The 27,724-nt window shown below is 40.4% G+C and overlaps 1 long non-coding RNA gene across 3 annotated transcripts; it reads right to left on the bottom strand.

The window, feature by feature from the left end:
• Positions 1–1,932: 1,932 nt before the first annotated feature.
• On the bottom strand, positions 1,933–27,632 carry LOC103350146 (uncharacterized). Of its 3 annotated transcripts, none has more exons than XR_011390654.1 (5): positions 27,434–27,632; positions 26,629–26,698; positions 24,211–24,257; positions 20,024–20,223; positions 1,933–12,597 (listed from the first exon to the last, which is right to left on the bottom strand). It is a non-coding gene; the product is annotated as an uncharacterized lncRNA (long non-coding RNA). The 3 variants fall into 3 exon arrangements; XR_011390655.1 differs by lacking the exon at positions 1,933–12,597 and adding an exon at positions 17,575–18,656; XR_011390653.1 differs by lacking the exon at positions 1,933–12,597 and having other exon boundaries at positions 17,575–20,223.
• Positions 27,633–27,724: the final 92 nt, after the last annotated feature.

The following is a 27,724-nucleotide window of genomic DNA, read 5'->3' on the forward strand; positions in this document are numbered from 1 at the left end:
TCCTCCCTGATCACATAGAATGACTGAACATAGCTATGGCACTTATACCCAGAACTCTCACAGTTGCAGAATGCAGGGGCTCTGCTCTTCAAAATTGCCCTGACTCTGACTCTCTTAACTTCTAGTTGCAGCATGATTGCATTTGTCTGCTGGGTAGAGCACAGTCAATGAGGACCCTACCACACCCAATAGGGTCTGATACTTTGGGAGGGTAGGGAAGGACAGGGAAGAAATGTGACTCCCCTTTATGGAGAAAAGTGGTCACTCAGACCCCAGTTAGTGCCCCAGCTGGTCTCAACGTAAGTGGGAGACTGTGGTATCCTCTCTTGGTTAAAGCTGCCAGTGGCAGGATGCCATGGAGAGTTCTTCCTACCTTGTCTGGGGGAGATGGTGTTTCCCAGCCAGCAGCCAGCTGTGTTGATGCACTATTGACTGGTGGCATGGCTGGCCACAGAGGCATATTTGTCCTCTTTTCTCACTGTCTCACACAGTCTCTGTTATGCTCTGTCACTTTGCCATTGTAAACTACTGTCAGTATCCTGGGAATGGGATCCTTTCTTTGTTTTTCTCTTATCTTTTTGCAGCTTCTCACTATTCAGCCATCTTGGATCTGCCCTCATCAACTCTTGAAATCTTTCTATCTTTTTTTTAAAAGATTTTATTTATTTATTTGAGAGGTTGAGTTACAGAGAGAGGGAGAGACAGAGAAGTCCTCCATCCACTGGAAGGACCCAGGAGCCTCTTCCAGGTCTCCCATGCATGTGTAGGGGCCCGAGGACCTGGGCCATCTTCCACTGCTTTCCCAGGCCTTAGCAGAGAGCTGGGTCAGAAGTGGAGCAGCCAGGACTTGAACTGCTGCCCATATGGCATGCTGGCACTGCAGGTGGCGGTTTTACCTGCTATGCCATAGTGCCAGCCCCGATGGGATATTACATAAATATAATGTAAGTTGTTTTCACATAACTTTGTTAAAAAAGGATTTATACCATATCTTGGATCACTATCCATTAAAATTGTTTAAAATTCTTTGTTAATTATTTGAGGAGCTGAGAGAGACAGAGAATTTCCTCCTGTAGCTTCTTCTCCCAATGTGAAATAGCCAGGGCTGCACTGGGGTTAAAGTCAGAAGCTGGAAATACAATCCAGGTCTTCTGTGCGAGTGGCAGAGACCTGACTACTTGAGTCATTATCTTCAGGCTTTCAGGTTGTGCAAGCAGTATCTTAATCTCTAGGCCAAATGCCCTGCCCTAGGACTGGAAGTTTTGTTTACGTGACTCTTAGCCTATTTATACCCAAAAGCTTGAATCCTCTGGTGTATTGCCTCCATTTTAAACAGCAGTATGTCTGGTTAAACGAATCTTGATGATGATCCTTTTCTCATGTTTCCAAGGCTGACTTTTGTTGGTATCTTTCTTTTGTACCCAGCTTCCAGGTTATATATTATAGAGGGTTGTGTTTGGTGGTGTCCCTTGAGATGTGCAGCTTGCACCCACTGGACATGTGATTGGCTTTTGACAGTTTGTGACAATTTAGAATATAATATGGAACAGTAAAGCTTTTTGAAAATTTGAACAATTTCCATTTAAAATAATATTAGTTTTATCTTTCTAGAGCTTTCAGAATTCTATAGATGAATAAATTCCTGTTTTAAAGGGAGAGCCTTATACAATTCTTTAAGTATTTCATCTGCAAAGTGAGTTCCTCTGTTGCTGGAAGGTATTAGATGCTTTTCTCATGTGGAAAAATAAAGCACATAAAACTCTTTACTGTAAAAATTAGAGGATTAATCTATCAGCAAGGGAAAGTAGAATATAACCAGAAAATTATTGACTAAACATTAAAGTCTTTCAATTTAGTTATCTGAATGCTATCCATTTCTAAATGCTTAGTGGATCACTCAGGCGTTCAGAGATTTTTTTCCTGCATTTATACTTGTTTTGTGGGTAATAATTACAAATAAGGCAAGATTCTATCACTATATGAGTCTGTCAAGTAAAATATCCTCACCAATATTTTTATGATGTTTGGTCCAATTTGACGCATCATGGTGAGTGCTTTCATGTGAAAGAACAAAATTTCTGATGATTGACCTAGCTACCACAAAATTGTCATCTTTGAAATGCCAAAGTGCATCTTGCTACACATAAAATAGTTTTGAGATAGCCAGAATCATTTTCTCTTCTATTGGGGTAGAATAATTGTTACATTTGAATAAATCATTCTAAGTTAATCAGTTAGATGAGGCAACTATCTTTCAAGTGCTTATAGTGGCAGAATCAGGGTGAACTGTTGATTATGCAGATTATTGCTTATATTGTCCTTTCAACTTAAAAATCATGTGGATTTCAATCTTAGCAATAGAAATTCTTTTTCAATTATCAGATTGATTTTAATTAGTCATTATTTTTATTTTTGAATGGAGTTTGAGTTCATTTCAGCTTTTTACCAAAATTATAAATAATTTGAAAGCATATTTATTAGCATAGATTTTGACTATTAAACCTTTATCAAATTGGTATACTTGTGTTAGAGCTATTAGGTTAGCCATCTGAGCAGGATAAGCTATGTTGTAGTGAGTAAGTTTCAATGACAGAACGCTCAGAAGGTGTAGCATATCCAGCACAATATACACTTTTATTCTAAGTTATCAGCATCAGCAAAAATATCCTATGAGGATTGCTGGGGGAGGGGCTCCCATACAGACAAGTCATTGCAAGCTTAAATTTTGAATAACTGTTAGTTGTGGATTTTCTTTTATCCAAAAGGAAAAGTAAGGTGACTGGAGTTTAGATTGGAACAGAATTTGACAGTTCTGAATAGAATACAAAAGTTTTACAAGTAGTAATGTAGCTGGCTGAGTACTGTTGTAGAGTAAAAAGGCTTCTATCCCATGAGAGATGCACCGAGTGAGTTTGGATCTAGAATAATGTCCGTAGATGCTCCAAATGAATTAGTTGCCTCTGCTAAAGCATGTAAATGAGGTAGGTATTTCTTGGAATGTACTTGCGATGAGTTCCTGGTTTTTGAAGCAGCTTCTTTCTTTCTTTCTTTCTTTCTTTTTTTTTTTTTTTAAAGATTTATTTATTTATTTGAAAGTCAGAGTTACAGAGAGGCAGAGAGAGAGAGAGAGAGAGAAAGGTCTTCCATCCAATGGTTCACTTCTCAATTGGCCACAATGGCTGGAGCTGTGCAGATCTGAAGCCAGGAGCCAGGAGCTTCTTCCAGGTCTCCCACGCCGGTGCAGGGACCCAAGGACTTGGGCCATCCTCCACTGCTTTCCCAGGCCACAGCAGAGAGCTGGATCATAAGTGGAGCAGCCAGGATGCGAACCGGTGCCCATATGGGATGCGGGCGCTTCAGGCCAGGGCATTAACCCACTGCCCCTGAAGCAGCTTCTAAAGTAGAACCACATTTTTAGGTCTAGATTCAGCACAGTTGGGAATGCACAAAGTCAAGGTTATATGCTTAAGAGTAGTAAATGTCTTCTCCACAAGGAAGGGATTCTGAGTCATTGGTTTTAGTTATCCATAGTAGTTAAGCTAATTGAAATATGGCAACTACCACACATATTGTCTTATTTTAACATCTCTTACGGGGTGAAGGAAAAAAATTTTGGTGTTATCAGTGGCCATTTAGGAGGCACCAAAGATAGTTTCAGTATCAAGGACATCTTAGTGGTTTTATTATTTTGAATTTGTGAGCTGAATTTGGTAAAGATGGCACATAACAGAGTTGTCAGAGGAGTTGTCATTATGATAAGCTTTTTTATTTTTTACAGTACATATATGCTGAAAGGCAAGAAATAATTAGTTTTGGTTCAGAGCAGGAATTCTCAACTTTTTTTAGTTATGGACCCTTGTGGTAGTTTGATGAAGTCTACAGCATTTCTAACAACAATACATATATACATATATGTATATGTATGGATTGTATATTATATATGTGCATGTTAATTTTTTATTTTTTGCTTTTTTCCATTTCATATGAAAGGCAGAGAGAGAAAGACAGACAGAGATCTTCTACCTGCTGGTTCACTCCCCACATACCCCCAACAGCTAAAGTTGAACCAGGTTGAAGCCAGGAGGCTGGGACACAATCTGGGTCTCCCATTTGGGTGGCAGGGATGCAAGCATATGAGTCATCACCTGCCGCAACCCAGGGTGCCTATCAGCAGGAAGCTAATAGTTGGAACTCAGTCAGGCACTCTCATATAGGATGTAGGTGTCCCAAACAGAAACTTCACCCTGTGCAACATGCTCATCCCAGGAACATATTTTAATGCATAAATAAAATGTGTAGAATTTAAAAGAAAACTATTACAAAGGGCTTCTTGAATTTGGAATTTCACAATTGTTTCACAGGTAGTTTTTTGTTTGTTTGTTTGTTTTTTATATTTGACAGATAGAGCGAGACAGTGAGAGAGAAAGACAGAGAGAAAGGTCTTCCTTCCATTGGTTTATCCCCCAAATGGCCGCCACGGCTGGAGCTACGCCGAGCCAAAACCAGGAGCCAGGTGCGTCGTCTTGGTCTCCCATGCGGGTGCAGGGCCCAAGCACTTTGACCATCCTCCATTGCCTTCCCGGGCCACAGCAGAGAGCTGGACTGGAAGAGGAGCAACTGGGACTAGAACCTGGCACCCATATGGGATGCCGGCACTTCAGGTGGAAGATGAACCAAGTGAGCCACGGTGCCGGCCCCCACCGGTAATTTTGTAGCATTCTGTGCCTGCCTGAAATAATAGTTCTCATTTCTGATGCCACTCACTTTTTTCATGGATTTTTAAAATGTGTAGTATTTTCATGAATATTAATCCATGAGCACCATTTGTACAATACACAGCATGTACATTCCTTTCCATAGTAATAAAGACAGTGTTGAGAGAGAGGCGGGGGAGAAGAGAGAGAGTGAGAGACTACAAAAAGCAAAATAAAAGAAAGAACCTCTGCTCTTGAGTTAATATAGAGGACTGGATTGTTGAATTAGACTCACATAAATCAGAGATGTTACCCAGTATCAAGCATCACTAAATAATTCAAGGATGTGGGCAAACTAGTTGTTCAAAGACACTGAGAGATTCTTGAGCATTGAGGAGACTCATGATGTCCTTCCTTCCTGCTCTGGACTTGACTTCTGCCGTGGTATAGATGAGGTTCCTAAGCGAGGATTGTGAGGTTTGCTGTAGATGGTGTTTCAGTTATGAATCATCTCTGTTTCGTATGTTAGGGAGCTGTTGTTCTGTAGCTTTGAAATCATTCCAAGCATTTATACCATTTGCTATTTGAGTGACATGTTTTGGGTGATAAACATGGAGTGTGCCCCTCCCTCCCCTTCAGATTGCAACATCACCCCTTATCAGACTGGTGTGTGAGTTATGGACTGCAACTACTTAATTTCAAAATACAGTCAAGTGTTGCTTAGTGATGGACATATTCTGAGAAATACATTGTATGGTAACTCTATGAACATCACAAAGTGTACTCAGTGAAACCTAGATGGTATAGGCCAATCACAAGATATGGCCTCTTGATGCAATCAGGAGATGTAGTAAATATAAGATGTTTGTGGCTGCTGCTAACATAACAAGGGCTACTGTTTTACAGCAAATTATGTTTCTTTTTTAGTTACTTTGAAAGACAGAGAGACAAAGACAGACAACAGAGAGAGATCTTCCCTTTACTATTTGACTTCCTAAATACCTGCAATATCTGGGACTGCTTTAGGCTGAAGCCAGGAGCAGGGAACTGAAACCAGGTTTCCCAAATGTGTGGCAGGGATCTACGTACTTGAGCTATCACATCCTGGGATGTGCATTAGCAGGAAACTGGAATCAGAAGTGGAGCCAGAATTCAAATGCAGACACTCCTATACAAGATGCAAGTGTTCCACATGGTGTCTTAATCACTGTGCCAAGTAGCAGTGTAATTTTTTTAATAAGTAAAAAGTATAGCCCCAAATCATTATCGATAGTATAATAAATATATAAATCAGTAACGCAGTCATTATCTTCAAATATTCTGTACTGTACATAATTGAATGACCTATATGTTTATGCAACAGGCAGGACAGCAGGTTTGTTTATACCAGTATCACAATAAACCTGTGAATAATACATTATGCTACCATGTTAATGAAGGCTTTGATATCATCTATCAATGGGAATTCTTCAGCTCTCTTATAATCTGATGGCATCTCTGTTGTATATGCAACTTGTTGTTGACTAAAATGTCATTATGTGGCACATGACTATACATAGAAGAGTATGACAGACACTTTGAGAGCTTTGGCCATAGCAGGCTATGCTCTATCAGTTGATTCTCTGAAGACTGACAGCTCAGGATACAACAGGGCTACCCTCTGTGATCCCCAGAACTACTCTTTGGGGGCCTTGCCTGCCACCTCTGGCACTGCCCTGGTGAATGAGTGACGCTATGTATTTTCAAGGAGCTCTGCTGCATTGGATGCCATCTCTTTGAGAACTGCTCATAAAAAAAGATAGAATTCAAACTATACTTACACTTTACTTCTTACAGTGGCCTATTCCCTTCCTACCTGAGCCACCATATTTTAGTAATTTTGGAACTCACTCCCTTGTGGTTAATGTGTCTTGTCTATTGAGTGTATTTTCTGAGATTTCTTCACATTATTCTTCCCCTTTACTCATTGTGAACCTAAAAAAGACAAAGTTCTCTTTATATGGCAATAAACAGTATGCTTCCTAAAATCATGCTTTGATCATCTCCTTATTTCAATCAGACAAAAATGCCATATTGGTTATGTGGTATTGTCTAAAAAAAAAACATGCCTCATAGAACCTGATTCTATTTACCGAACAAGGTCTTTGCCAGTGACAATTTGTGAAGACTGTTCCAGAGGTACTCTCTGTTCCTTTCAGCAAATAGTGACATACCTGGATGTCCAGTTGACAAAGAGATTAGGTTGGTCCACTTGCCTTCTTTCATCTCCCCTGGGGACCTAAAACATATCTCATAGAACCTGATTCTATTTACCGAACAAGGTCTTTGCCAGTGACACTCTGTGAAGACTGTCTGTTCCAGAGGTACTCTCTGTTCCTTTCAGCAAATAGTGACATACATGGATGTCCAGTTGACAAAGAGATAGGTTGGTCCATTTGCCTTCTCTCATATCCTCTGGGGACCTCATCCCTCTTCTCCTTCTGGAAAGAAGTGACTGAAAAGCATACCAGTTTCTTTAACACCTTCCTCTCAGCTACTCATGGAGTTTCAATGCCATGCAGGACTTGTATCATTGTGGAATCTGTTTTCAGTAGTAAAAATCGTATTTTAAATAGTAAATAGATACAATGATATTTAATGATCAGATGTGTTTGAACTTACATGATCTGTACACACATTTATCTTTCAAAAGGCTTTGCTGCCGGAGGCTTTAAGATTAACATTTCTCATGTGGACTGCCAAGATTTGCAAAATCTTAATAAAGAAAATGATTAATTTTCTTAATTTTCATTAAGAAATTAAGAGAATGATTAATTTTCTTAATTTTCATTAATCAATAAGCAATTCTAGATAAGGATTTCCTTTCACCTATGTGAAAAGGTGTGGTGTCAGTACAAGCCTAGAGCTGCCCCAAGAGTTTCCAGGTATGTCTCAGGGGTGTCTAATGACAAATAGACTGCAATCACATTTTATACAGATCAAGGTCTATAACTATTATAATTTCAAAGCAGCATGAACCTAAAAGATATATTAACCTCTCTGCAAAAGCTGTAATGTTATACAATATATATACAATTTCTTTGTACGAGAAAGCAACAGTAAATACTAATGTTACAGTGTTTTTTATTTATTTATCTATGCCCATAATTAAAGGACATGTTAAATTTTAATGAGGTATTGATGAAATAAATAAGCAATTTGTTTTCTCCTCGTAGTTCAGGATCCTATGGATTCCTTCTTCAGATTCCTTAGCATCCTGGCTTGGAGTGACAGGATTATGCTACTACAAAATCTAGCACTTGTACTGTGTTTTACTCCTATTGGATGTTTAAATGTGTGGTTCAACCATTTTTTGAAAGATTGTTCCTGTAAGCTTCAAATCACAAATCAAGATACAAAATGGTTGAAACTCAGTAGTTTTATGAATGACAATTTTAATAAATATTCATTAAACTCTTATTATGTGATATACACTGTTTAGAATTTCTTTTACATGTAAGGTATTTTTCACAACAGTTCTGCAAAGCTGTTCTTATTAACACCATTTTATAAATGAAGAAACTAAGACTCACTGGGGCTGGCGCTGTGGTGTAGTGGGTAAAGCTGCCACCTGCAGTACCAACATCCTATATGGGCACCGGTTCAAGTCCTGGCTGCTCCACTTATGATCCAGCTCTCTGCTATGGCCTGGGAAGGCAGTGGAAGATGGCCCAGGTCCTTGGGCCCCTGTGGCCATGTGGGAGACCTGGAAGAAGCTCCTGGCTTCTAGCTTTGGATCGGTGTAGCTCCAGCTGTTGCGGCCAGTTGGGGAGTGAACCATTGGATGGAGGACCTCTCTCTCTCTTTCTCTGCCTCTCCTTCTCTCTGTGTAACTCTGACTTTCAAATAAATAAGTAAATCTTAAAAAAAAAAAAGAAACTAAGACTCAGAACAATTACATAGTTTCCCATGGTCACATAATTAGTATGTAGCATAATTGTGTTTGAGATCCAAGCAACATGACTCCATAGTAATTTCTCAAAATCACTACATGTATCAAGTGAATCAATTAATGAATCATCAAGAAAAATTTGTTCCACATACAATCCTAATCTACTTGCTAACATTTCCCCAGTTTTAATATATCAACTGATGTTGTCAAATGGAAAATGCTGTAAGATGAACACACTAAATTTTTGTCAAGAGAGAAAAATAGAAATACAGTTTTTATACATAGTGCTTATTGATTGCCAAGCACTGCTCTAAGATCCTATTTACTTGCCTTGCTCTAACTTCTTCCTGATTTTTTTTAAAAGACATTAATTTATTTGAAGGGCAGAGTTACACAGAGGGAAGAAAACACAGAGATATATATATTCCATCTGCTGGTTCACTCCCAAATGGCTGCAATGGCTGAAGCTAAGCCAGGCTGAAGCTAGGATTCAGGAGCTTTATCTGGATCTCCCACGTGGGTGAAAGGGCACAAGGTCTTAGGCCATCTTCTGATGCTTTCAGGTGCATTAGCATGGAGCTGGATCAGAAGTGGAGCAGCTGGGACTTGAACTGACACCCATGTGGGATGCTGACATCACAGGTGGTGGCTTAACCCACAACACCTATAGTATCAGTCCCATTTCCTGATTTTTTGAATCAGTTCTTTTTTTATCATCATGACATTTCAATTTCTGACTTTTAAAAAATATATTTATTTTATGTATTAGAAAGTCAAACACACACACACACACACACACACACACCACACACAGAGTGATTTCTTATGCACTAGGTTCTTTTCCCAAGTGTACCAAACAGCTGGGTCTAGTCCAGGCTGAAACCAAGGGCCAGGAGCTCATTTGGGGTCTTCCACATGGGTGGCAGGGTCCCAACCACTTGAGCCATAACTGTTGCTTTCTAGGCTGCACATTTGCAAGAAGTTGAAATCAAGAATGGAGCTGGGGTCTGAACCTAGGCATTCCAATATGGTATGTGGTATCATATTCTGATTAGTAATAGACAATAATAAAAGCAGGTTTTGTTTATATTATAAGTTCATGGAAGAAAAAACAGCCAAGACTCATTGAAATGGACTAAATATTTGTGTCCCTCCCAAATTCATAAGTTGAAACCCTAATCTAAATGAGATGGTATTAGTAGGTGGGGCCTATGGGAGGTGATTAAGTCATGACTAGTGGTATCCTCATGAGTGAGATTAGTGCTCTTATAAGAGGATTCCAGAAAACTATTTCACTTTCTTCCTGTCATGTCAGCATATAGGGAAAAATCAACATCTGCAATCTGGAAAAGCACCCTTACCAGAACCTGACCATACTGGCACCCTGGTCTTAGACTTCCAGCTTCTAGAACTGTGAGAAATAAATATCTGTTATTTAAGCCTATCCAGTCATCAGTAATTTGTTACAACAGTCAAAAACTAAGACAAAGGAACTTTTCTATAAAAAGCAATCATCAATCTAGGAGAATAGAAAGGTTATTGAGAGGATAAGTAAGCAGACTGATGAGTCTGTTTCTCTTTATTTCTCAGTAGCACTCACTACTGCTAACCAGTATCTTCTGTGCTCCTTGTACAAACCTCTTGCATGACAAAGCCCAATCTCTGTATATTTACATATTAGGAAGCATCATATAACATAAATAATTGAATAAGAGGAATTTTAATCTTTTGCTTACATCTTTTCAAGAAAACTGTAGGGATTCCATTTATAACCATGCCTGTAGTCTATTAAATCCTGGTCCCTATTTTCCATTGACTTTTTTTATTATCTTCCATCTGACACTGCACCCAAATCCCACTGGCCCTTCCTTTACTATTTATTCCTTATGGTAGCAAAGTGCAGCTCTCATTTTTGTCACTTTCTCATCTTATTTTCCTGTCTATACTACCTTTCTCATTGTCATTCTCATTCTGTCCTGTTTTTCAAAAGCAGTTTTATGGGGCTAGCATTGTGGCTTAGCTGGTAAAGCTGCCACCTGCAGTGCCTACACCTGTTTGAGTCCTGGGCTGGGCTGCTCCATTTCCAGTCCAGCTCCCTGCTGATGGCCTGGGAAAGCAGTGGAGAAACTCGTGGCTGCTGTCTTCAGACTGGTCCAGCTCCAGCCACTGTGGCCATTTGGGGAGTGAACTTGAAGATGGAAGATTCTCTCTTTCCCTCTCTCTTTCTCTTTCTCTCCCTCTGTAACTCTACCTTTCAAGTAAATAAGTAAGTCTTGTTTTTTTTTTTTTAAAGTTTTATTTCTATCTATCATCTATCTATCTATCTTGAGGAACAGAGAAAGGGAGAGACTTGTTAAAAGGAATTGGATCACACGATTGTGGAGGCCCAGGAGGCCTCAGATCTGTGGCTGGGAAGCTTGAGACCTGGGAGAGGGAGTGCTGTGGTTACAGGCTGAGTCTGAGGCTGGGATTCCAGCTCCACCAGCCAGATTGGAAGGATTTTCTTTACTTAGTGAAGGGTCAGCCTTTTTGTTCTACTCAGCTCTTTGATGGACTGGATAAGGTCCACCCACATTAGGGAGGGTCATTTGTTTTATTCAGTCTACCGATTCAGCATAGAACCTCATCCAGAAACTCCCTCAAAGACACACCTAAGTTTCTGGGTAAAGAAAAAAGAAAAAAAAGGACACACCTGAGGTAACATTTCACCAAATGGCCTAACACCCCCAGCTCTAGTCAGGTTGACACATAAAATATTCACCACATAATTGGTGGTATGTTTAAAAGTAATACTAGAAATTATACGTGTTCTTCATGCACATACTACTGTATAACAATAATATTAAAATGAAAGATAGTGATACCAAAATTATGTTTAGCAGAAAAATATTTTTGCTTAATTTTTTTCAATTATTTGTTTTTTCACTTCTCCAACAGATTTATTTTTCTTTTTTTAAAATAAAGATTATTTGAGAGACACACACAGAGAGAGAGAGAGAGAGAGAGAGAGAGGGGGGTCTTCCATCTGCTGGTTCAGTCCCCAAATGGCCACAACAGCCAGAGCTGGGCCAGGCTGAAGCCAGGAGATAGAAGCTTCTTTCGGGTCTCCCATGTGGATGCAGGGCCCAAGCACTTGGGACATCTTCCACTGCTTTCCAAGACCATCAGCAGGGAGCTGGATTGGAAGTAGAGCAGCCAGGACTCAAACCAGTGTCCATATGGGATGCAGGCACCGCAGGTGGAGGCTTAACCTACTATGGCACAGCGCTGGCCCCAACAGTTTATTTTTCAAAGGAATGAATTGAGAGGAAATAAACATGGGGCAGATAACAAAGAGATAGAAAAGAAATACAAATAAATACAAGTATGGAATAGAAAATAAATATACATGTAAGCTGTTTTATAATAACCAACTAGTACAGAGAATGCCTTATACAAAACACAATAAAGGTTCAAAGATCAAGGTGTTCCCTTAGCTGAAGATTCCCAAGGCTGAAGATTCAGTCTCTGATGTTTGGAGTCTAGGCTGCAGTCCTTGTTCTAGGATGGATCACTGGGTTTGTGGCAGTCCATGCTTTTAGTCATATTTGAACAGACTGGCCATCTGGTCCAGGCTGAAGAAGAGGAAGTGTTTGATTTCGTGTGTCATAACTACCTGAATTCCTCCTCACAATGAATTGCCAGGTGGGGTTGACCTTCTTGTCAAACTCCTTGATATGGGCCACAATGTCCTTTTGTATATTTCTCAACTCCTCAGTGGCACACTCCACCAAGTCCTATTGCATCTCTTCTGACATGTCCATGTTTTTGTTCAACTCTTTGCGGTCACACGTTTGCCAGGGAGCTGGGGCTGGTGGGTTGGCCTAATGGACCTGTCTCCTGGGGGAAGCTGCTGGTATTGCTTAGGCCAGGTGAGAGACAGTATCACTACTGAAGCCGTGGTACATCTCCAAATTTCTACTGATTTTTTTACTTTTATTTTAAATTTAATTGAAAGGCGGGGGAGGGGGAGAGAAAGAGAGAGAGAGAGAGAGGTTATATTCCATCTGCTGGTACTCTTGCCAAGTGCCATAACAGGGTGGGGCTGGCTAAAACTCGGAGCTAGGAACTAAATCTAGGTCTCCCACATGGGAGGGACCCTAGTGCCTGAATCATTGCCTGCTGCCTCCCAGGGTGTGCATTATCAGGAAACTAGAATCAGAAGAAAAAGGACTCAAATCCAGACACTCTGACATAGAATGCAGGTGTCCTAAGTGGCTTAACCACTGGGCCAAACACCTGCTCCTGCTTAAGGCTTTTATTGTAATAAAACAGTAGAAATATAATGCTACTTTAATAATTTTGGTTATATAATTCAGTGACTGATTATATTTCCAGTGTTATACAGCCATATCACTATCTATTCCTAAAGCTTTTCATCACTTAAATGGAAACTGTACTTACTACATAATAATTCCATATCACCACTCTCTTTCTTCCCCTCCCAGTAGCTTTTAATCTCCTTTCTGCCTCTAGGAATTTGTCTATTTCAGAAATATCATCATGTAAGTAGAATCATACAAAATTTGTTTTTTTGTGTCTGGTTTATTTTACTTAGCATAATGTTTTCTGGGTTCGTTGATGTTGTAGTACATGTCAGAGCCATTCTTTAAATGATTAAATTATATTTCTTTTTTTTTTTTCATTTGTTTATTTGTTTGAAAGGCAGAGTTACAGAGAGGTAGAGACAGAAACAGAGACAGAGACAGAGAGAGGTCTTCCATCTGCTGGTTCACTCCCCAGATGGCTGCAACGGCTGGAACTGTGCCGATCTGAAGCCAGGAGCCAGGAGTTTCTGGGTCTCCATGTGGGTGCAGGGGTCCAAGGACTTGGGTCATCTTCTACTGCTTTCCCAGGTCATAGCATCAAGCTGGATTGGAACTGGAGGAGCTGGGACTTGAACCAGTGCCCATATGGGATGCCGGCATAGCAGGCAGTGGCTTTACCTGCTATGCCACAGGCGCCAGCCCCAAATTATATTTCATAGTATGTATATACCACATTTTGTTTATCCAATCACGGGTGAATGGATGCTTGGGTTGTTTCTACCTTTTGACTGTTGTAAGAATGCTACAATGTACATTTTTGTACAAGTACCTATTGAAGTCCCTGTTTTCAATTCTTTTGGGTATATGCCTATAAGTGAAATTGCTGGTTTATCCAGACTGCTTCACTCTTTAAATGTAAATTATTTAAAAGTAGATTAAGTTAAAATTCAGTCCCCTACTCACACTAGCCACATTTCAAAAACTCAAATGGACACATTTGGCTAGTGACTATCATGTTGGGTGATGCAGGTGTGCAGAACATTACAAACACTCAATAATTTGACAACTGCTTTATAATAAATCAATTGCGTCCTTTTTTGCTCAAATAAGACTTTTTATTTCTGCTTGTGAACTTTCGGTTTACCTTTCCTTCAGCAAAATTAAGTGATATTATAGATAGCATATCTAAAAACTGAGTTCAGCCAATCACAGGAGCTTGAAGGAAGTAGGAATGCTGGTTCTGAAACTAGATGAAAGGAGCTGCAGTTACTGGAACGGACAGCAGAGGGTGAAGGGAGGCAGCATTCATAATGTGCTGCTGCAGTCAGTGGTGTAAGCTGCACGGAGTCCATCAGCTGGAGTCCCCTCTTGCTCTAATACTCTACAGCAATCCTTGTTTGAATTTCTTTAGTTCAGTGCAATATAAAATGCAAGCAAAAAAAGGACTATCCCCCTTTCAAATACATATAGCTGAGGTGATTTTTAATCTGATTTTGCATGATATTTATTTCCTGTTGATTGAATGTTTAAGAATGCCTCTAAAGAAGTAAGTTTAAGATGATACATATCTTTATGTTCATACTGAACTTACTGAAGAGGCAGGAAAAATAAAATATGCAAATATTAATATAAACAGCTTATCAACAAAATTTTAGAGCAGTTCAGAAAGAGGCAGAAATTAATACAGGCAAAAGTGGAAAAGAATGCTTCATGGAAAAGGTAGCCTTGTTCCAGTACTAAAGAGTGGAGGGTGCCGGCGCTGTGGTGCAGCAGGTAAAGCCGCCTGCAGTGGTGGCATCCCATATGGGCGCCAGTTTGAGTCTTGGCTACTCCACTTTTTTTTTTTCTTTCTTTTTTTTTTTTTTTGACAGAGTGGACAGTGAAAGAGAGAGACAGAGAAAAAGGTCTTCCTTTGCCGTTGGTTCACCCTCCAATGGCCGCCGTGGCCAGCGCACTGCAGCCGGTGCACCGCGCTGATCCAAAGGCAGGAGCCAGGTACTTCTCCTGGTCTCCCATGGGGTGCAGGGCCCAAGCACTTGGGCCATCCTCCACTGCACTCCCTGGCCACAGCAGAGAGCTGGCCTGGAAGAGGGGCAACCAGGACAGAATCTGGCGCCCCGACCGGGACTAGAACCCAGTGTGCCGCGCCGCAAGGTGGAGGATTAGCCTAGTGAGCCGCGGCACCGGCTGCTACTCCACTTCTGATCTAGCTCTCTGCTATGGCCTGAGAGGATGGCCCAAGTCCTGGGACACCTGTACCTGTGTGGGAGACCCTGAAGAAGCTCCAGGCTTCTGCCTTCAGATCGACCCAGCTGTGGCCATTGTGGCCATTTGGGGAGTGAACCAGTGGTGGAAGACATGCATCTCTCTCTCTCTCTCTCTCTCTCTCTCTCTCCCTGCCTCTGACTCTCTATAACTATCTGCCTTTCAAACAAATAAATTAATCTTAAAAAAAAAAAAAAAGAGTGGATACTAAGTGCAAAGGAAGCATCTCTCCTTAGAATTAAATTTCCTGGGGCCAGTGTTGCTGTGCAGCAAGTTAAGCTGCCTCCTATGATGTTGACATTCCATATAGGTACCAGTTTGAGTCCTGGCTGCTCCACTGTGGATCCAGCTCCCTGCTAATGGCACTGAAAGGTGGTCCAAGTGCTTGGGCCCCTGCACTTGTGTGGGATACCTGGATGAAACTTCTAGCTCCTGGCTTCAGCCTGACCCATCTTACCTTGCCCCATTAAGTTTCAGAACCACCATCTGACCAAAAACGCTGCTTCTGGAAAGGGTGACTCCTGTGGGTAAGACGTGCACACGGCTGTGATAGGATGGGGTAGGCTACAGTTTGAGTCTTCACAGTTTACTTTCTTCCCAAGGGCTCTAGCCAGTAAAGGGAGAGCATCTAGTTTCTTATATTTTCAGAAATCTCTTTTTTCTTTATAAAATCAGACATTTACTATTTTGAATTATTTCTCTTTAAGGCAAAAATACACAAGATTTTAACACGGATCTTAGATTTTGACTTATGAGGCCAATGGTTTGTACAATAACTTAAATATCAAACTCAAAAGTTAATAAACTGATTTTAAGTTTAAAAAAAATAAAAACAAAAATCAATTTCCCTAGTGTTTATGAGCTGTCTTCAATGAAAAAAGTGCCATTCTAGGCACTGCTGAGAAAATAAGTCTCTGCCTTAGGGAAGTCAGAAATATCCAGGTACTAATAATTATGGAAAGAGAAGGGAGACAAATAATAGACTTTTTACTGGAGTCCCCAAAGATGAACAAAAAAGTGATATGTGATTCTAATTTTACAAAGAGGTACCCAATTATGCATATTGAAACTTTTTCATATTTATTTATTTTGCTAATCTTGTAAAGTACTGTGCCCTTTTCTTTCATCTTTGTTTCTATACAGCAGCTTTGTCTAGACCTTCTATTTGCTCTGCTAAAGCGTGGGTGAACTCCACCTGCTGTTCTAATACTTCAGGTTTAAGGAAGAGGAAGGAGCTTGACAGAGGTAGTGCACAGTTCTTGGTTGGAGGACTGCACTCTACACTCCTGAGATTTTAATAAATATCTCTGTCTAAATGCTGTCTGTCTGTTGGCATTGTGGGTGTCTTCCATCACACCAAGAAATGCTGTTGGGCTTTGGATTATTCTTTGCAATCATCACGAATCTCCAGTTCTTTGTTTCCTTTAGATAAAGTAATAGAGAATTTTGTTGAGTTCCATTCTTCAATGTCGTCACTTTTTGTTTAAGTTTTCTATTCTTGTATTCACCCATTTTTTCCCAACAGCAATTTCACTTCCTTCTAACCTTCACTGTCTGTTACTTTGGGAAAAGTATAACCAATCAATTCAAAATTTTGCCCGTTGATCAATAATATATGTGTAGATTTCTTCCCTTCATGCACTCGGCATGCTGCTTCTCCATTTTCCCTCCCTCAGAGACTCTTGTCCTAATTATCTTCCTTCTTTCTTGCTTGCTGTTAAATCACTATTTATGGTTAAAGATAATTAAATCTGGGTGATTAGGATTGATTTGCTCTCCTTCCTATTTTCTCCTAGCTGAAAGATACCAAAATAGAGAATTTTTGAAGTTCCCATTTCTGGTAGGACATGAAAATAGGTGGATGATGAAATGAAACTTTCATTTTAGGGTTGTGAGCTGGAATGTGATCTGATGGAGATATGTGACATGAATTTGCAAGGAGAAAACTGAAAGTAATGAAACAAGTTTGAAAGGTTTTATAAAATCATCTATAAAGTAATGAGAGCCTGAAGTAGAGCAGAACTTCTTTCATATATGAAATTTTTGGAATTTGGTAATCAAGATCTTTTTCCTCATAGTTTTCTAGAGTACCATCAATCTGTTTATCACATTCTCAAATTTTTAAGAATTTTGTATTAAATTTTGGAAGCTTGGGTTAGGAACCAAACCCAGGACTAGGTAGTATTCATTTCTTTTGCCATGTACAAGATGTGTGACCCATATCAAATAATTTCAACCTCCTGTGACTCAGTTTCCTTATTTTTAAACCAAGGAAGTTAAATTGGGTGGTCTTTGAATGAGTGGATGAATGATTTTTTTAAAAAATAGATTGCTATGCAAATGGAAAATTTGTCAAATGATGAGAAAGACATATATGTTATTAATGGGTCTTTTATTAAAAATAATATTAAATACTAATTTCCTTTATTTGTTATAACTTGCTAGTCAGGGGCTCACTAAACTATGGCAAAATGCCCTTCCATTCCATCTACTGCTCTAGTCAATGAGGTAGTTACTTACCACTGAAGTAGAAGCTAAACTGCTATTCTAGTGACCAAGATAAACTCTCAGCCCAAAGAGACTTTTAAGTTTAATGGGGAAATGGACAGCTACACAACTTACCAAAGAATGAATAGGGCACTAAAAAGTGGAGGTGAGAAGTGAATAAATTACATGAACAAGAGCAACAACATTTGAATTTTCGTGATATAAGGAATTATGAAGAGGCCAGAGTGGTAGAACATAGTGTGCTGAGGGCAAGTAGTAGAAGAAAGGAGTTTGGAAAGTAAAGCCGAGGCTAGATAGTGGAGAACTTCCTGCCATTGGGAGCTTGTACTATTTTATATAAGCTTGCAGAACAGCAGAAGAATGTGTTTTGCTCTGTGTAATAGGAAGGTAATCTAAACATCACTATGAAAAAGAATTAGAGAGGTAAGAGAATGGAGATAGGGAGACCAATTAGGCTTCATGGAAAAGAAATCAAAGAAGGAAAAAAAATCAAATAAGGAAAATTAACAGTATGGTTTAAAGATAAAAGATAAAAGGAGAGCATGCTAGTGAAAATGTGTCTATGGGGGAAAAAAAAACAACTCTTTTTTTGAAACCAGGCCAAGAAGGATGCAAGTGGAAAAATAACACAAACAGAATTCATCAAAACTACATATTTGGCTTTCTTCCAGTCCCCTCTGTGCATTGCTTGAATGTAGAGAACAAGAGGAAGAGTGACACAGAGGAGGCTGGAAATAGTCAGGGGTTAGATCACTCCAGTGTAGGCATGTCGAGGATACAACGTTTCTCAGAGCCCCATTTCAGGGATATTAGCAGAAGAATGAGCTGGGCAGCCATCTCCCTTCCTCCAATCCTTCCTAATTCTGGCTGATTCCACAGTATACTACTTTTTCTTGTTTCTTGCCAATCTCTTCAATGACTGTGCCAGGGCATCCTTCTCTCAAATCCTTCCTGCAAAATACACACCTAGATCAATCCAATCACCTACCTTCTCTGGTCCTATATGTTATCAAGTCAAACAAAATAATTCCCAGCTTGATTCTACTATAAAGAAATCCATTGCTTATAACATCCTGTTGACCTCCACAGTGTCCAGGATCCTTCCAATATCTACTCAATGATTTCTTTCTCCTTGCCTCTACAAAGAAATGTAACATCATTTTTGTTATTCTTAGATGTTCTTCCTTAGAGTCTGCTCCCTCAAACTCAGAAGATAACACCATCTACTACTTTAAAGAGAAAGTAGAAGCCATTGGAAACTCTCTAACTTCTTGCCAGATCAACAAATGTACCTGCAAGTGTACCCACCTGTATCATTTAGGAAAGTGATAGCAGATGTCATAAAGCACAATAGCAGTTTAAACGATAAGAATTTATGTTTTCTCATATAAGAAGGTTGTGGTCAGAGATTGGAGGGAAATGATAGAGATGTAAGATAATTATTGGGGGAATAGAATAGGAGTGCCAAAAAATAAAAGACCTATTATTACTGATAGCCCAGTTTCACTGGATCAAAATAGAACCAATAATGCTGTTATTAATTTTTTTATTATGGAGGTCACAAAGTATATCAATAGACAAGTGGTGACCAGAACTCAAATTTTCTGATTCAATATACTTTGATAACTCTAATGAAGATAGTACTTTTGGCCAGTGAAACCAATGAATATTTAATTCTTCATAAACTCTTTGCCCCGTGGCTCAGTACACATTTAATCAGTGACATTCATTACTTCTTGGAAAGAAAAATTCAACTAGATAAAAGGGGTCTCTTCTCAGTTTTGAATCTGAAAGCCAGCTTTCTTCATCCTTTTGTGACATCATGATCTTGAATTCTTGTACAGCATTTTTGAATTGGAAAAGTTGGTTTCTGGCTTCTAACTTCCAAAAATGGCCCCTTAGAAACCAAAGGGAAAATTTAGTTTTTTGAAATAGAGTTTTGCAATGGGCCATAATGTGGAAAGCATGGAGGATATGATGCAAGAGAAGTCTCACTATATGTAAAGTAGAGAATTCAGAAGTAGTAGTTAAGGGGTATGTGTGAGAGATAAATGAGTGAGAGATGATACAGCAGTGCTCTTTATCCACCACACAATTCATGAGTTCATAGTTTGGGGGAATCTGGGAAGTTGGAAGCTTCTGTGAGATGTCTTGAGCCAACATGAGGTGGTATCAGTTATAGAAATGGTGGCATGCCATTTTTTGGGAGAATAGATGGTTCCCTATGGCTGATAAATGTTATGGAACAGATATAGAGGTTCCTGAGTGATGCTGAGAAGATAAAAAAGGTAAATATGTAAAACAGTTAGTAAACTTACCAGAAGTCACAGCAGAGGAGGTCTCAGTAGAGGTGTCTGTTCAAGGAAACATTGTAGTGGTGGCTGTGAGTGTCCAACTCAAAGTTGAGGTCCATATAGAAAAGATTGCTAAGTCTCTGAGCATCAGAAGCAGTAGTGAGAATCCATGTGTACAGATGGATCACCAGGAAGAGAAGGCTGAGCTCCTTAAGAGCCATCACCTTGCATGAGGGGGAAAAACTGAAATATTGAGTACTAATCTCCTAAGAGATTCAGTCTATCCTGAATAAACTGCTTTACTTTAATTAGTAGAGATTTAATTTTTCATTTCTTTCCTGTTTTTGTACAACTTTGAATTTTGAGAATTTTCAAGCCAAGAAAATTTTTGAAATATTTAACATGACTGTCCCTATGTCATCCAACCATTCATCAATTTTTAACATTTGCCTTATTTGAACTACCTAATTAACTAACATCTGGTTTTTTTTTTTTTTTTTTTTTTTTTTTTTTTTTTTTTTTGCCTAACCATTTGCAAGCAAGTTGCAAACACCATGGGATTCAGGTGTAAATACAGGTTAAATCATATTCAACCATATTTGTGTTCAATGTTATACTTTAGTATTCATCTCCTAAGACTAAGGACATTTTCCTATATAACAACATTATCAACCCATCCAGGAAAAGTCACATTAGTTGAATAATATCCAATATATGAAGGGTCCTCAGAAAGTTCATGACAAATGCATATTATACAAAAACTATCTTTTAATACCATTTTCCCCATAAACATTTTGAAAAAACCTCCTGTAGTCCATGCTTGATTTTTAAAAGTTGCTAAGAATACAGATGGCTCAAATTTCCCACTTTGATCTGTGATCTGAGATTCAGGCAATACATTTGGTATTTATGCTCCTTTAGTATCTTGAACAGTCTCCTTTGCATTCATGACATTGACTTTTTTTCTTTTAGAAAATTCCAGGTCACTTGACTTAAAGAATTTCCTGTTTTGAATTTGATAATTTCCCCTCATGATTAGATTTATCTTCAACACATTTGGCAAGTATACTACATGGGTTTTATTGTATTTTTTATTGAGTCACAGAAGAGCTGAGCCAGGCTGAAGTCAGAACCCTATAACTCCATCCTGGTCTCCCATGAGGGTAGCAAGGGGCTCAATTGCTTAGGACATCTGCTGCTCCTTTCCAGCATTGCAGGTGACTTTGACTTGCTGTACCACAGTGCCAGACGCTCAAACATTGTTGATGCTAAGCTTGATCATTTAGTTGATTAACATGGTAGCTGTACAAACTTTCTATTATAGAGGTACACTTTCCACTTTTAAATTAATAACTAGTATAAAAGATGATATTTTGAAGCCATATATATGAATATCATGTATTCCCAACAAACTTTTGTCCAATGGTTTTATCATCCATTGATGATCCTTAGCTATTATATTGGTCATTGCAATCTATCATTTCTTCAACACCTATTAGTTCATACTGTTTATTTTTTTTTAAGATTTATTTTATTTATTTGAAAGAGTTATGGTGAGAGATAGAGACAGAGAGGTCTTCCATTCGCTGGTTCACTCTCCAATTGGCCACAAAGGCCAGAGCTGCACTGATCTGAAGCCAGGAGCCAGGAGCCAGGAGCTTCTTCCGCCTTCTGATCTCCTGGCTTCGGATCACCGCAGCTCCAGCTGTTGCAGCCAATAGGGGAGTGAACCAGCGGATGGAAGACCTCTCTCTCTCTCTCTCTCTCTCTCTCTCTCTCTCTGCCTCTCCTCTCTCTGTTTAACTCTGACTTTCAAATAAATAAATAAATCTTAAAAAAAAAAAAAAAAAAAAAAGCCCTGGCCTGAAGTGCCGACATCCCATATGGTCGCCAGTTCTAGTCCCGGCTGCTCCTCTTTTGATCCAGCTCTCTGCCATGGCCTGGGGTAGCAGTAGAAGATGGCCTAAGTCCTTGGGCCCCTGCACCTGTATGGGAGACCCAGAAGAAGCTCCTGGCTCCTGGCTTCAGGTCAGCGCAGCTCTGGCCATTGCAGCCATCTGGGGATTGAATCATCAGATGGAAGACCTCTCTCCTTCTCTGCCTCTCTTCTCTCTGTGTAACTCTCAGACTTTCAAATAAATAAATAAAATCTTTAAAAAATATTGTGAATATAAAAAGTGCTGAGACTATGATGTCTTATTTCTCCATTGTATAACCAACTACCTATAACAATGTCTGGAACACAGTATTACTCAATGTGTATTGGTTGAACAAATGTTGGATAATTGATGAATAAACAAATATAGAAGAGAAAATAACAAAAAATATAACTTGGTCCATTGTCAAAAGTATATCACAAACATTTAGTTAATTATGAGAGAATCTCAAAAAAGTTCATAGAAAAGTGAAATTAAAAGATTTTTATTTTGGTGCAAAAATTTTAAAATTCATTTATAGCTTTTTTGTAATATGCATTTTCCACAAAATAACCCTGGTATTTTGTGTACCACTTATTTTGCATGCAAACTGCTCACTAGATATATAAGGGGATCAGTTTGTAAGCCAAATCTGGGAACAAAGCTATAAACAGAAATTGTAATTACAATGGGACAGCTTGAGAACACTTTGGGGATAAATTGATCCCATTCCCTTCCCAGCATTCTTTCTATTTTTAGCTTTCTTTAGCTCCAGTCACAGAGTCTCTTAAAACCTCAGCTGGGGTGATATATTATGGATTTTTGAATGTAAAATTTTGAAAAACTAGGCATTGTTTAAAATGGAATGGCGAGTTTAGATTCTTTGACAGCCTTTGGTATCATAATATAATTAGTGTCATTGGAGCTTTTGTTTCCCCTTTTCATTTTCCCTAAGATACAGTAGTTAATTTATGGATAGAAGTGCAATACAAAATATTTCAGCCAAAAATGCTTTTCTAAGGGTTATGTTTTCCAACCTTTTTATTGTAACTTCACTAACATACAATTAATGACAGTCATGCTTTGTGTAGTATAAATTATGTTTTAATTTTGGTCTTTATATAACTTATATGACAAGTCCATTTTCTCTGTTGAGCTCACTTTTTACTCCCACATAAAGAATATGTATTCTGGGCCGGCGCCGTGGCTCACTAGGCTAATCCTCCGCCTAGCGGCGCCGGCACACCGGGTTCTAGTCCCGGTCGGGGCGCCGGATTCTGTCCCGGTTGCCCCTCTTCCAGGCCAGCCCTCTGCTGTGGCCAGGGAGTGCAGTGGAGGATGGCCCAGGTGCTTGGGCCCTGCACCCCATGGGGAGACCAGGAAAAGCACCTAGCTCCTGGCTCCTGCCATCGGATCAGCGCGGTGCGCCGGCCGCAGCGCGCCGGCCGCGGCGGCCATTGGAGGGTGAACCAACGGCAAAAGGAAGACCTTTCTCTCTGTCTCTCTCTCTCTCTCACTATCCACTCTGCCTGTCAAAAAAATAAAAAAAAAAAAAAAAAAAAAGAATATGTATTCTTTTCTCCATTCTGAAATCGGAGATGAACCCCTAAAATTTATACAAAAATGTGACCCTTTAGAGTTCCCCAGAAGTGCTATTTGGGGTGCCACATATGCTACCGGAATTTGGAGTGCCATACAATATCACTATATGCTTATTACTAAATCCCCAATATTAATAAGCATGAGAGGGTTCTTCCTAATATTTAGAGAAGAAGAATTCTAAATACCGGCACAGATAAACAAGGCAGCATGATACATTTTAGGCTTTTATTTAGTGCGAAAGGTGCATAGGAAAGTGAGGGCTTTAGTTCAAAGAGGGGAAAATCTGGAAACTAGGGTAGCATCCAATTCCAAGCAGAGAGCAAGCCAAAAGCCATGTGCAGCAAGTGCCTTGAGCTGCTATCCACCGCTTATCACCAGCAGCAAAGCAGAGGCAGAGAGCCTTTTGGGACGCTCATAGCCTTTTATATATTTTCCACAGGGGAGTGGCTTGTGGGCAGGTGGGCGCTCAGGTATGGTTAGGTAGAGCCTGATGTCACATGGGGGCGTGGTGAGGCTATCAGGTAGGGTGTGAGGTCACACAGGGGCGTGGCGAAGGCATGGTCTTCCAGCTCACAAACCTAATCAATTTTAGCCTGTATGCCTGCCTACTTCATTTCTATCTTTCACTCTATAGGTAATCTTGAAAAGGCTAGAATAATCTAAAATGTTTATAGCACATATAATTAAAGTTACCTTTTTAATCCTGGGGCTATATTTTGAACCAGCTCATCCAAATCTTCCTTGAATAGAAAGGAAATAGATATTAGACCAGTTTTGTCCTTGTCATCACTATTTGCATCAATACTTCATCATCATCAAATAAAGTGTGTGTCTTGATGTTCATCAGAATCACATATAACTTAATTATTTGATTTACTGTGATCATTCACATTGATGGCTTTAAGAGTAGCTAGAAATTTAAAAACACCAATCCTTGTTAATCTATCTGTATAATTCATGATTAATTGTACCCAAAGACTTTAGAAGGAAGGAGGAGAATTGAGGGAGTGAGGGGAAGTATGGTTATCTTCTTAGAATTTTACCTATGAAATACATGAAAGCTGTTCTCTTTATATTAATAAAATTAAGAAAAAAGGATAACCAGAAATTTAGAAACACCAACCCTTACAAATCTACCTTTATAAATCATGATTAACTACACCCAAAGTCTTGGTCATTGGTAATTCTAAGGGTAAATAGGTGCCATCAAAATCAGACTTATACCCAAGGATTCAGCTCAGTCCCTGATTATTGGGGATAAAACTCAATTGATGGGACTGTAAAAAGAGACACACAGATACTGCATATATATACTGTGTGCTATTGGTTGATGTGTTTTGCTAGGAATACTTTGGCTTCTTTAACTTTATATATAAATGGACATCACAAAGGATATTTCAGCAGAAAACCTGATCTCCTGACTTCTTTTGAAAGTCATAATCCTTGGGGCTGCCGCTGTGGCCCAGTGGGTTAATGGCCTGTCCTGAAGCATCCATATGGGTGCCGGTTCTAGTCCTGGCTGCTCCTCTTCCAATCCAGCTCTCTGCTATGGCCTGCGATAGCAGTAGAAGATGGCCCAAGTCCTTGGGCCCCTGCACCTGCGTGGGAGACCCAGAAGAAGCTCCTGGCTCCTGGCTTCAGATGGGCACGGTTCCAGCCATTGCGGCCAGTTGGGGAGTGAACCATCAGATGGAAGACCTCTCTCTGCCTCTCTTCTCTCTGACTATCAAGTAAAAAATAAATAAATCTTAAAAAAAAAAAAGAAAGTCATAATCCTTAACAACCCAAGGTCTCCATTTCCCAGGCAACCTGCTGCTGAGTCATGGTGCTTGTGCTCTCTCAGTCTCTACCAGCCTCCCTCAAGTACAACACATGTGTTGATACTGCTTGTGTCATATTCTGCATTACTGATCCTTATAGGCTTTTCTGTTGGGAGGGAACCCTTGAACATGCAGTGCAGGCTACATGAAAAAGTCTTGGCCTGGAAACCCAGGGCCTGCATGACCTTACTGTGACCTTGATGTCTCTTGGTTTCCTCAAGTGTTTAGTGGAACTGAATAAACCTCTTTTCATGATATTCTGTGATTGCTGTGACCTTCAATTATGTATCATGTAGAACCACTTTGAAGTATTATAAGGGTAAAAATACGTTACTCATACCTATGTACAAAAAGTAAATACATAATGAGTCAACAGAAATTTCGAGTATTCTCTGTGGAGAACAGTATAAGCACCATGGAAGGAATAAATGGGATAAAGGAAACTATCCTGCCATTAAGTGGGAATATTCTGTTTCGCGGGCAGCTGCTGTCACAGGAAGAGTGTGGTCTGAGTTAGAAGAGCTGTACTGACAGTTTAGAAGTTGTGGGTAACTCATCACACCTCCATGAGTCCCATTTCATCATCTGTAAAACCTGGAAAGCAGGTCTTGCCTCTAGCGCACAGGCTTGTGGTCAACAGCAAGTGAAATAAAGTGTGAAGGTGGTGAATAAACTGAAAGACATTCTGATAGGCAATAATCAACACTTCGTGGTAAAATATGAGCACATAAAGTAGACTAAGGATGTTTACAAAGCATACTGTTTATAATAGCTCCATAAAATATGATGACCTCTCAGAGTCATTTTAATTAAATGAGAGGGCAGATTTTTGGAAGGGTGAAATCTTCACTGAGTCTCATGTCTGGCTATGAGTCTGAGAATAGGCCTATTTTGCTTATTAAAATAAATTTGCTAATTGTGTTAAATTCTGATGAACGCTGTTGTGCTGAGAGAAATTGGCTATTTCATATTGTTCTTTCGATTATGTACTTCTATATATTACACTTACAAAAACTTAAATTTAGAAAGGATGCAAAAGAAACGGTTTTAGAGACTGGTCAGGGAAACTTTGAGATAGTATCTTCCCAGAAAAGAGAGTAGCAGAGGAGTTATGTGATTTGTCCACATTCTGAGAGCGAGGACGCTACAGGGCCAGAACTCAGAACCCGGGTTTTTGACTGGTGTTCTTTCTGCTGTACCACATGGGTGCTGGGGGCAGCTTCTGGCTAGAAGTATTGAAGTCAGTCGCTAAATGTTTAGATAATCAGATTGGGTAGGGAACTGTACTTACTTTCTTAGGAGGAGAAGTGTTAAAAAGATCCTGTGAATCACGAAGTGCGTTTGGATGGAAAACCCAACTCCTGCATTGAGAGAAAACAGAGAGAGGGAGAGAGGGAGGGGGAAAGGGAGGAGGAGGGGGGAGAAGTGGGAGGAGGAGGAAGAAGAAGAAAAAGAAAGAAGACTTATCCTTTCCCCACAGTTGTGGACCCTGGCAACCCCCGGCCACCTTTACCCTCTTGGTCATTCTTTTGAAGTCAGCTGCTTTTCTACATTGTCAGGCCGGTCCGTCTTTAACTTTTGCCTTCCCTAGCAGCCCCGGGACTCTGCTGGGATTCCTCCCCATCCCTCATCCGCGCGCGAGAGGAGGGCAGCTCTCCGGTGAAACCGAGGCTTCCCCAGGGCAACCCCCCAACCACACCGGCAAGGAAGACGGCCTCCTGGAAAAAAGTTCCCACTGGGGGCCCAGCAGTCGCTGCTTCCCCTGCCAAATCCTCTAGCATCCAAGGGCGAACTTTTTTTCCTCTTTTCCCACAGCCCAAAGGGAACGGTCCCAAGCCCCCGCTCAACCGAGCTTTAGCGCCCTAACAAGGGCGTTCGTGCAGGTGTCTGGCTGCCTGAGGGACGCACTTTCCTCTCCTCCAGTACCTTCCAGTTCCCCTCTGCCACTTCCCTTCTAGGTTTGGGAGGGACAGCAGCACCGGGGCGCCCCGGGGCTATTCGCCCCCTAAGGCTCGGGTTCGGGCTCGGGCTCGCTGTCCCGAGTAGGCTGCGGAAGAGGACGGTGCTGAGTCGGGGCATTAGGGGCCCTCTCGAACCTTCGCACTTAGCTGGAGCTCTTGGCCTTGGAAGACTGGCGCCTTTCTCGGGCCCATCTGGTCTCGCTGCCCACCCTGGGACGGAGCTTCCGAGGCCGGAGGCCGGTAGGCCGGATGCGCGCTCCTTCCTTCCCGCCCCTGGATGGCCGCAGGCTCCCCGCGTCCCCCGAAGCTCCCCGCCGCCGCCACCGTCTCCGTCCTCAGGAGCTGTAGCGGGATGACGATGCCGTCGCCCCCTGAATTGGCGCTGCCGGCTCTGACGGGACACTGGGGGTGGGAGTTCGGGGGAGG

Source organism: Oryctolagus cuniculus, chromosome 7, assembly GCF_964237555.1.
Source record: "Oryctolagus cuniculus chromosome 7, mOryCun1.1, whole genome shotgun sequence".
NCBI classification, from domain to species: Eukaryota; Metazoa; Chordata; class Mammalia; order Lagomorpha; family Leporidae; genus Oryctolagus; species Oryctolagus cuniculus.